Genomic DNA, 11350 nt, shown 5'->3' on the forward strand with positions numbered 1-11350 from the left:
ATATGCACGCACACGTACACAGTAACCTCTATTATCTTTATTATAACTCCCCTTCCTGATATATATTAGCTGCCGATTTTACAGAGAGCAAGCGCAGCAGGCTTATCTTGTTAAAACACAAGGTGTGTGTGTGTGTGAGTCTATGTGGTTAACAGGCTATGTCAGGTAGACAGGAGTGTCTCAACGGCAGGTTCAACCACCGCTGATAAACACACAAAAGCCCTCACACACATCCGCTTGAACAGTTAGTCATACAGTCTGAAAATACTTTGAATATGAAGCCAGTCTTACCACTTGGTAATTTACGGATCAGTTATTGAAAGTGGAGGAAATCCAGATGATTAAATTATTATTTGAATCACTTTTTGTTTCCCAAACAAAGAAAAAATAGTTCCACGCTGTTGCCTTTAATAAGTATTTGTGTAGGGAGCCGGTTGAGCTCAGTGGTTGGATTGTGCGTCCCATTTACGGGGGATACGGTCTTTGATGCGGCGGCCCTGGGCTCGGCTCCCGCCCTCGGCCCTCTGTCGCGTGTCGTCCCCACTCTCCCGTTTCAGACACTATCCCCCGTCCTCTCTTCTTCAATAAAGGCATAAAAGGCTAAAAAAAAAAGAAAGTATTTATGTTCTCCTGGTTTAGGACTCCTGTGTGACCTTTCAAATGTGCCTTGGTAGCACTTAATTACTTAAGAGAAACTTCCATCTAGTGTTACGCCCAGTGTAATACCAGTAAAGCTTCCCCAAGCCCCACAGATGGCAAAGGGGCAGAGTGACTGACACTCATCCGGCTCGGAGGTCAGCAACCTTTCCCCGCAAAATCCCATTTGGCTGCAACGAAAACCAGTTTGAAAAGTTTGAAAGCCACTGTGCGAGAAAAAAAAGTCAGCTGCAAACCATTTAGTGTTGAGGCTGCAGACTAGCTGCCAAGTCTTAAACAGCATGTCCTATTGGCAGAGCGAGCACGCAGCTGAAAGCCTTATAGATGAAAGACTTATGCTGTACAAAGCCTGAGGCTCGTAAAAACATTTATAGTGTGAACAAGGCTGCGAAGATTACTTTAGGAATGTAATCTATTACATAAAAGATTACCTTCTGCAAACCCTTTGACCCCCAGAGATAAACAGAGACTGTTTGTTTTTTCTAAATATGGTGATAAACCCCAAAATGACCCCAAATGCTGCTCCACATGACAAACGCAGACATGTTTTGATGAGCCTGAGGGCCGGGATAAGGAGGACAGAAGGGATGCAGATGTAGTGCAGTGACTGTGCTGAAGAGAAACTGTAAATGTGCATTCATCACAACTGCCATTATCTCATATTTCAAAGTACTTTAGATCTTAAGAAGAGCCTCTCTTCCATGCAAATCAAGCACGAGTTGCAGAATCGTTCACATGTGGATGCATCTTTTATATATTTTTAATGCGGCCCGGCTTGTTCCTGCTACTTTTGGCTGATACTTCCAAAATATTGAAGCCAAAAACCCGACTCAAACCGAACCAACATAAACTACACACACCTAGCAATTACACACACACACACACCCACACACATCATTGCCGTTTCCTGAGAAGCCTGCCAAGCATTGCATTTCCTGAGCCAAGGATTTGCACTGCGAGGGGTTAAGGGTTCAGTGCGTGTCAGATGTGCATTCGCTAGACACATTAAAATACACACACACACACACACACACCGACACACAAGTACATCGCATTCATCAGTGCATGACCTTTTGACCCCAAGAGGGCCTAAGTGTCCTGACCTCTCATGGAAACTTTAAAGACTTGAACATTGTGGACTCTGACATCGGGAAGAAGAATCATTTACATCCATCCGTTACATCTGACAGAACTTTTGTCTCTCCTGTCCATTCTTAAGTTGTTCTACAATATCTTCTGTCAAACCCACACTGAGAAATACTCGTGTCAAAGTCAGAAAATGTTCTGCAGCTCGATTAAACCTTAAAGTAGGATTAAACCAACTTCCACTACTTCTCTTTGTATCTTTTTCCTCTAACCTGTTGTTCTTATGTCTCTCCTTTGTAGACCATCTTCCTCATTTAGCTTTTAAACCTGCTTCATTCCACCACCGGTTCAACTCCATATGTACACAGCTTATCCTGTTCAGGGTCGCAGGGGGGCTGGAGCCTATCCTAGCTGTCACTGGGCGAGAGGCGGGGCACACCCTGGACTGATCGCCAGTCAATCACAGCGCTGACATATAGAGACAGACTCTCACATGCACACCTACGGGCGATTTTAGAGTCACCAATGAACCTAACGAGCATGTCTTTGGACTGTGGGAGGCACCCGGAGTAACCAGGAGGGAACACACAGGATTCACAGTGTAATTCTGTGCATCAGTGCCACACACCAAACAACACATTATATTGTCGTGTGGTGATAATATTGTGCAAACATTTTCAGTCAGCATTTTAAACACATCGTTGGATTGCCGGTAAAACATGCAACCCAATTCCTTTTTGGTTGATGCATTGTAATTGTAATCACCGTAGATGATGAATACATTGAATAGATCCGGCCATGATCCGTCCCATTGTAGCCAATACCTAGTCTAGAACCTGGAGTTGCATCGGAACAATATCAGATATCACTACAAGATCGATGCATCCCTAATAAATGAAATGCAAGTAACAGAAGTACACATGGGGCGGCTGTGGCACAGTGGTAGAGTTGGTCGTTTCTCAATTGGAAGGTTGGTGGTTTGATCCCCAGCTCCCTCAGTCTACGCGTGTCCTTGTGCAAGACACTGAACCCCTAGTTGCTCTCAGTGGCATAGTCAACGGTGTTACTGTGATCAATATTGACTGACTGTTGGGCACTTTACATAGAGCAGAAAAGCTCGAAAGAAGTACAGTCCATTTACAGAAATGTTGCTGAAAACAAGTGCACACAATAGCAGAATAAATGGTTTGACCCACATGGAGAGGACACACTGCACTCATACAGCTGATTTACCTTTTATAAGAACAATAGCTTGCATCTAATTTGGTGGAAACACGGCAAATATTCCTGCCAATGTCTCTTAGTCAATCAACGGTGCTGTAAGTTCATCTGTTGTACTTCTTTTAAACGCAAAAGTTATGAACTTCTGTGACTAACATTTATTATTGTTCTCTGTTGTTCTGTTTCACGATGAGTCACAGAGAGAGAGGAAGGGTGCAGTCAGAGGACAGGAGGTAAGGAGGTCAGGAGGAAAGGATGAAAAGAGTGTTGGAGGGGAGGAGAGAGGCATCTTGCCAGAGCTTCGTCTTCAGAACTGTTAATCTGCATAGAGAGAGAGAGAGAGAGAGAGAGAGAGAGGTCAGGGTTGGCACATGACAGCCAACTGTGTCAAGTGAATGACCTTCCTCAGACCTCTCAAATCAACCTGGCCAGGTTTGTCTTCCTGCCAGCCAGCTCACTCCCTCTCTGATCCTCCAGCTCTCCCTCCGCCCCCCTCCCTCCCTCCCTCCATTTCCTTTTCCATCTCTCTATCACCTCCTCCCCCTCCACCTTTATTCAAACCCATCCATCTATCTGCATCCACACCCCCGTCCTTTCCTTCACTCACTCCTGCCATAAGTCTAACCTTTGCAATGTCAAGTCCTTACTTTTTCATTAAGCGTACACAATAGACCTGCACCCGTTTTAGTCTTTGTCAGGCACAACAGTAATGATTACAATCTCAATCTTCTAAATGTCCTCATGCAGGAAATACTCCATTTCATTTATACCCTTTAATTTCGCTCTCAATCGCCATAACCTTTCATTCTGTCCACAACAAAAGGACTGTTATGTTCCTGCTGGCATGACAAGGATTTATAATAGGCCTTATCATCACAAATAATGGAAATGCTCCACTCTCCCCTTTTACTGCATTTCAGACCAATGATAATAATTATGATTAAAAACAGGTTAGATAACCAGGTTATTCCAGTAATGACAGCTGGTGGATTTAAGTTTGATTTGGAGCCACGTTTGGTGAAGGGTCAGGTAATTAAACTTATCCTCAATCCACCTTGTAAAAACTAAGAACATAATACTTTTAAAGTATTTCTAAATATGTGAACTTTCTATAATCTTATATCCCTTAAACTAAATCCATTTTAAGTGTATTTGATCTCAGATGCATTTTTCTTCCTTTGTTGAGATGACAAGAAATTGACCCCAAAATGCACGCATGTTATGATGTTGGACAGTTTTCCATGGGCGGTGATGTTGTTTGCCATTACATCAACACAATGACCAACGTAAACTAGTCCCATTAATACCATAAATAGTAAATGGACTGTACTTTTATAGCGCTTTTCTAGTCTGCCGACCTCTCAAAGCGCTATGTCACATGCAATTTGCACAACAATTTAGGTTGTCTTGCCCAAGGACACTTCGACTTGTGAGTGTAGCCATCAGGCATATAGCCGTCAACATTCTGATTGAGCCACTCAAAAAAACCACAGGTTCAGCACCCTTTTTTTTGTGTCTCTGACATACACTTTATAAAAAAATGCAGACATAGTTTATTTAAAGTGAAGCCAATGCAGAAGTGTCTTAAACCTGCATCTTTTCAAATGGCCAGCAGGGGGCAACGCCACTGGTTGCGAAAAGAAGTCAAATAGTATTAAACTAGATGGAAGAATGACCCTTTTTTTCACGTTTATTGTCTTAATCTATAGTTTTAAGTCTAATAATTTAGAGTAGGAATATGTTCAAGCAGGGTATGTGTTGGAGCGTGGCTAGCTTTGATTGACAAGATGCTATCATGGCGGCCTGTCAACAATATAGTAAATGGAGTGCACTTTTAAAGCGCTTTTCTAGCCTTTTGACCATTCAAAGCGCTTTTACACTACATGTCACATTCACCCATTCACACTCACATTAACACAGTGATGGCAAAGGCCCAAGTAGGCTCTGCCTTCGGGAGCAATTTGGGATTCAGTGTCTTGCAGAAGAACACTTCGACATGTGATTGAGAGACGACCGACTCTACCACTGAGCCACAGCCGCCCGCCCATATGCATATTCACCAACGACTCTATATAAAGATGTACGATGCGTCTCTAACTAATGTCATTGTTCCTATTGGAAGCCAAATTCGGGGCTTCAACAGGGCAAGTTCAAAAACCAATGGGTGATGTCACACGAGCTACGTCCACTTCTTTTATACAGTCTATGATCAACAAAGAGCCTTATCGAAGTTTCCTTAAACCACCCACCAATTCAAAAGTGTCAACTTAACTTGTTAACTTCAAATCTAAAAAGAAAATTACATCAAAGATGCCAGCAAGTCTGTTAAATTTATCTCGTTTGAGGTTTTGTTTGATGAAATGCGAGTGTTGCTTCTCATTGTTGTATTTTGGACAATTGTTCTCCGTCAAAAAATCTGACCCCAACACAAAGGCTCGTTGGGCTAACATGTGAAGTGTTTTTCGGAGTGCTCCTTCTCAGTAGGAGGTGTTTAAAGTGTGATCAAATGAATCATTATAACTGTCTGCGACACCTCTCACCACGTCTGGCCAAAACAAAGCCTCTTTCTGCGCGGCCCCTTATCTCGGCCACGGCTGCCCTTATCTCTCAAATGGGCCCCATACTGATACACAATCGTTATATACATCGCTGGCTCCGAGGTGGACAAACACACACAATGCACACACATCACACACGTTAATGGCACTGGACTTGATCCTTTTTCTATTTGCGGTGAAAGACACAACACATTAAAAAAAAAGGGGGAGAGACCTTTTTTTTTTTCCTCTGTGAAATGAAAGGCTCATGTTGCGGCAATCTGTCAAAGCAAGCAAAGGTTCAACGGTGGGTCAGACTACCGGGGGATTTTTTCCACTGTGTTCCTTCTCAAATTACCCGCTAGAAGAGGGGGGATATCAGAGGGAGAAGGGGTGATAATCGACAGCGGATGTAAAGAAAGACTGATATATTCAGAGAAAGAAACAAAGAGAGCACGGCTTATAAAAGTTGCATATTTATGAGACTCTTTGGGCAATTTTTCCTGCAAAATATGTTGACTTTTGCCACATTTTAAGATAATTAGGCAACATTTTGAAACAGAGCTTGTGTTGTAAAAGATGAATTGGTTGATAGAGAAAAAGTTCAGTGAGAGAGAGGCAGAGAGAGGCACCGAGGAAGAAAGAGAAACCAGGTGGATGTAAGGTCAGGAGGTCAGCATCAACATCAAGGCAGTATCTAGCTGTACAATCCTCCCCCTCTTCCTCAGTTGCTTCTTTCCCACTCTCTTGTTCCTCTCTCATCCTGTTACTCTCTATTGCCTTGTCCTCTTCTCTGGATCTTGCTCTCTTTCCCACTTCTCCTGTTTCAAACGCACACACACACACACACACCAGCTTCTAGAGTCAGTTCAATCACCAACTGAAAATGACCGCAGGCACCGGGAGGGAAGAGAAAGGCATTGTGTGCCTGTGTGGAGGGGGGGGGGGGTACAGGGAGGTAATGAGACAGAGAAAGAGAGGTGGAGGGGGGGTGACATGTATGACGGACGAAGAGGAGGGCGAATGAGAGGAGGAGACAGACCAAGAGGGGGACTCTTTCATCCAATGGAAGTTGGGGTTAAAAAGTCGAAGGCATCATAAGCGTCAAAGGCGGACTACAGAGGCCATTCTTTGAGCTGTCCCTCGTCTCCTTTCAGATACAAGGCTATAGTGTGAGACTGAAATATGGTTCATTTCTGTGCAGTAAAGATGTTTCCCTTATATGCAGCGGGGGCCGCCGCAGAGCGAGAACACTTCGAAAGCTTCTTAAGGAAATTTGAAAAACCCTTTTAATATTCATCCATGCTATTATGGGGCTTCAAATGTGTGGCCCACATAGATTGTAATGTTAGTGAGACTGAGCCATCACCTCTGTCCTAATCTCTCTTTAGGACATTTCTACATTACAGAGGTGTAATGTAGAAACGTAGAATCTGTAGGGATGTGGATTTTAGGGATGGCAAGTGTTCTGGTTTCCATTTGTAGTAGTAGTATTGGCCAATCACGTATCAGCAGGCTGCGGCGTGTGCAGGAAAAAGAGTGCGTATGGAGAGCAAAAGCCCTTTTCACACTGCAGTTCAGCCTCAGCGCCGTAGTGAAGCTCCGCAATCATGCGGATTTGCCGTTTTATTTTACGCCGTTTCGTCTCTTTTACTACTTCAGATGTCGTCTCAGAGGCGGAACGTAACAGAGGTGTAAAAATCCCGCCTTCAGTGTATAAGGGGCTAAGGCTAAGAGCGCTCTAGATCTAAAATTCAACTTCAGATAAATTTCCTTGACACTGTGTCATGAAAGCCGTTCAGCGTTCAGATTTCCCGACTTCCTCGAATGCATCAGAAAATGATCCATCCGACCTCCGTTCAACAAACGAGCATTTTAAAAGTAGTTTTCTTCTCCTCTTGAGGACAGCCCTGACAAAGCTTCATTTTTACAAATCTGCATCATGATGTTTACATTTTGGAAAACTTAAGACCCGTGAATTCAAGTAAATCACAAGAAAAACTGTTTATTTTTCTGTAAACAATGCAGCACGCAGTCGTTTATTGCTAACCGCTGGCTGCACCTGACACGCTGGACACGTTCACCGGGATCCGAGGTTGCCTCCGTATTCATGATTAATATAAAACAGCTTCTTGTCTGTGCTCTACTAATGTACAAACATACACACAGATAACACACATACATGCCTTTACTTTGAAATGTTGAATAGCCAGCTCCAGAAGTTAGCACTCACAAGCTGCTAAGTAATCACCTCTTGTTTAGGAAGTGTTCAAGGACTTTGCTAAGAGCGAGAGAGATGAAAAAACACCATTTAAATCTTAATTATTTAAACTATGTCTTGCCCACTTTGGCCTTTGTTATTGCACCAATATATTACCCGAATTTCACTCGAGCAATGAGCCATGCAAGGTTGTGCTTCACATTTTTTAGAGCAGCTAAGAGTCATTGTTATGGTCGGATAACCAATAAAATACTTATTAAATTCTCTATACAAAAAAAGGGATTGCTTCTCTTTGAATATAAAATCTAAGAGCACTTTCAGCATGGAAGTACGACTCAAAGCAGGAGACAGGAAATGTAACCACAGCTTTAGAACATTACCGTGGGGGAAATACAGAGGAAAGCGTTCCCCGTTTTACCTATCACTTCTCACCATATAACATCTGACAATGCTGAAGTGCCATAAAAAAATAATCTAGAGGGAAATAAAAGATAAGTGTGCCGGAGCACCGTGAATGCATTTCTCTCTGCGCTGCTACTCGGGGAAAATGAGTCAGGGTAGCGAAGTGGCACAGTTAGGAGTTATAAACAACTCAGAGAGAGATCACAGAGATTACACAGACAAAACCAGAACAGCAGAGAGGAGGAATCACAGAACACGACGGGGAGGGGGGGGGGGGGGGGGGAAGAGAAAAACAACACGATCCAGCTTGGAAACAGAGACGTGGATAGAAACACAGTAACAATACGAGCCAGGACCAGAGGGTGACTTTGACGGCGAGAGAAGAAAGGAGATGCAAACGACACAGAGAGAGGAACCAAAGTAAATCAGGAAAACAAGATGAAGCAGAAGGAGGAAACATAGATAAAATGTGATGAGAACAAGGACTGCTTGTTTCTGTACTGGTATGTTTCCTCCCTGCAATAAAATTACAGCTGTTTATCTCTCCCATCAGTTCTGCACTTTTGGAATATTTGCCAACAGAGAAAAACTAAGTCTTGTCAAGTTCTGTTTATTACAGTTTTTAAATAGCTAGATCATCCTCTGATGCTGTTTTCCCATGCAGGCTCAGAACACGCAGGTGAATGAGGCACAGTGAACCTAACACCAGTAGAGATCTCAATTAAATAAGTTGTTATGATTCACGGGGTTCTCGTCCCCAACCGTCAAATACCAACGCCATATATGTCTCCAACAGACATAAAGTACCCGTTAGTGTCTGCAGAAGATGCACCAACTTCTGTGCAAACCCGTCTGCCATTCGTTCTTCTCTCTTACACTGCTGAGGGCTGGGAGAACAGCGCTTCATCTTTTCTGCAGATACATAAAAGGAAAAATAATCTTGTTAGTCCTGTGTGAAACCAAAAGTAGAGGTTGTGTTATTGTTTTAACCTGCACCATTATGTGCAACTTAACCTGGAAGTGTAGCAAAGGGATAGCTTGAGAACCTGTACGATAAGTACGAACTGTGAATTTATAGTCACAATACAGCCCTGTGAGATTGAGTTAAGAAGTACAGGCCGAGGATTTGTGATTCAGTTGTGTGATGAGTCCACGAGTGGAGGTCAGTCTGATGGGAAGAAAACTTAGGAACGCGATGTATCTTTAGGGCCTGTGTCCACTAACTGCGTTTTTTCCTTCATGCGCTGGCAGCGGCCACAACCTCAATTTCAAATCGCTTCTCACCGGCGCCTACTGTTGCTAGGTTACAAAAGTTGTCTGGCAGCACTTCCGTTTCCCTTAGTAGTGACCGTTAAAGTCTGTTAAATGACCGTTTAATTGCTCCGTATGCTTAAGAAATTGTGTCCTGGCGTTATTAGCAGCAGCTACTGTATACTCCTGGAAATTCTACCTTTAGGAAAACGAAAGGATCAGCTCCTCCTCCACCATTGTCGAGTTCCTCCGGATCAAAATTCGCATTTAAATAACAGGCGAATACTCGCCCTCCAGTTCCGGAATGGAGGAGAGGAAGCGTGGCTTATCTCCATGGTTACCAACGGCGTCAGGAGAATCTCGATGTTTGATAGGCTTTTGCTACACCACGTGACGCGAATTCGCTGAGGAAGTATTTCAACTCATGCGAATTCACGTCACGATCATTCGTCGTGTTATTTGCGTCATTCGCGTCTACTCGCATCATTGCATTGACTTCGTATGGAATCTCGCCGAAGATTCGTGTCTATTCGCATTCGGTGTGAACGCACCGTGAGGAAAAAGGGACATTGACGTTAGCGGCGGTGTTCCAAAAGTTGACTCAACTATTTTTAACAGAGAGAGCTGTGAGCGAAGTGGCAAAAAAATAGGCGCTGGCAGCGCAAAAAGCGCAGTTGGTGGACACAGGCCCTTACCCACTTTGAAAGTTACCTTTGGTTAGCAAAGGAAGTACTCCATATTTTCCCGGGAGTAACATTTGATTCAGTTTCTGTCATATTTGTCTGTTTGGATTTTCAGGTGACTCAGATTAACCTCCTTTTCTCAATTTGTATGCTTAGCCATGTTGGCTATCACGTCTCATGCTAACTATCCCATCCCTGTTTCACTACTACAGATGCATTGCTTCAGGTGCACCATTTTTTTTTTTTTTTTTTTGGTAGGGAACATTGCGAGCATATTTAGAAAGACAAAAATGCAACAAGCACAGAACCACAGGTGATAGTACTCGAGCACAACACTGAACACAGTCTCAGGATAGAAGTAAACAGTCTCTACTTGCACAGGCAAACAAATCCAAAAAGGGAACAGGCAAGGTCGTAGTCCAAAAAACACAGCGCAGATCAATATCCCAAAAAAAGTTCTACGCGAGAAGCTAAGGCTTGAACGCCCGACACTGGGGGGCAAAGATGAACTGGCACAGAAGGATGGGGAGACACAAGGAGAGGGGAAGACAATGAGACGCAGCTGGAAACAATCGGGGCGGGGCAGACAGTCCCACAGACAGGAAACACATGAGGGCAGGAAGTGGAGGATCTGAAACGAGAGGAGAGGTAAGCAACACAATAAAACAGGACGCAGAGCGGGACGTGACAAAAAGTAAGTCGACAAGATCATCTAAAAATTACAAAAACTGTGCTGATTTTACTCTACCGTTATTCTTCCCCTCACAAGAACATGAGGAGACTTTCTGCTCATTAAAATACACTTTCATCGTCTTCTACAAAAAGAAGGTGAGAGAGAATCTCCCCTGTGAGATTTGCAGCCTGGTATTTTCACTGAGATTTGTTCTGTTGTGTTTCTCCAATAGGCTGTTGAGTGCTGTAGCAGGGGGATAGTCACGCTACAGCTGCTTTGTATGAATAACATTTCATGTGCAATAATCTGTGTCTTTCTTGTCACAAAATTACACACACACACACACACACACACACAGATGAGGAACGGCCTCAACCATGGCCACAGACGCACACATCAGGTCTCTCCCTCGCACACACACAGACGCACACACACAACCCTGAAGTTTGGTCCAGAGTAGGAAGAGAGACGGCAAATTAAAGAACATGTGTGGCTTCACCAGAGGAACTGGCTAACCCACCCAAACGCATGCATAAAGTAATAATCTGTGGTCATCCCTATAAATAAATGTCTGTTTTGCTTCTCTATTTCTGCATGTTTTCCCTCCGTCTCTTCCTTT

This window comes from Semicossyphus pulcher, unplaced genomic scaffold, assembly GCF_022749685.1.
Source record: "Semicossyphus pulcher isolate SPU_LCO1_2020_fin unplaced genomic scaffold, fSemPul1.0.p SCAF_9, whole genome shotgun sequence".
In the NCBI taxonomy this organism is placed as follows: Eukaryota; Metazoa; Chordata; class Actinopteri; order Labriformes; family Labridae; genus Semicossyphus; species Semicossyphus pulcher.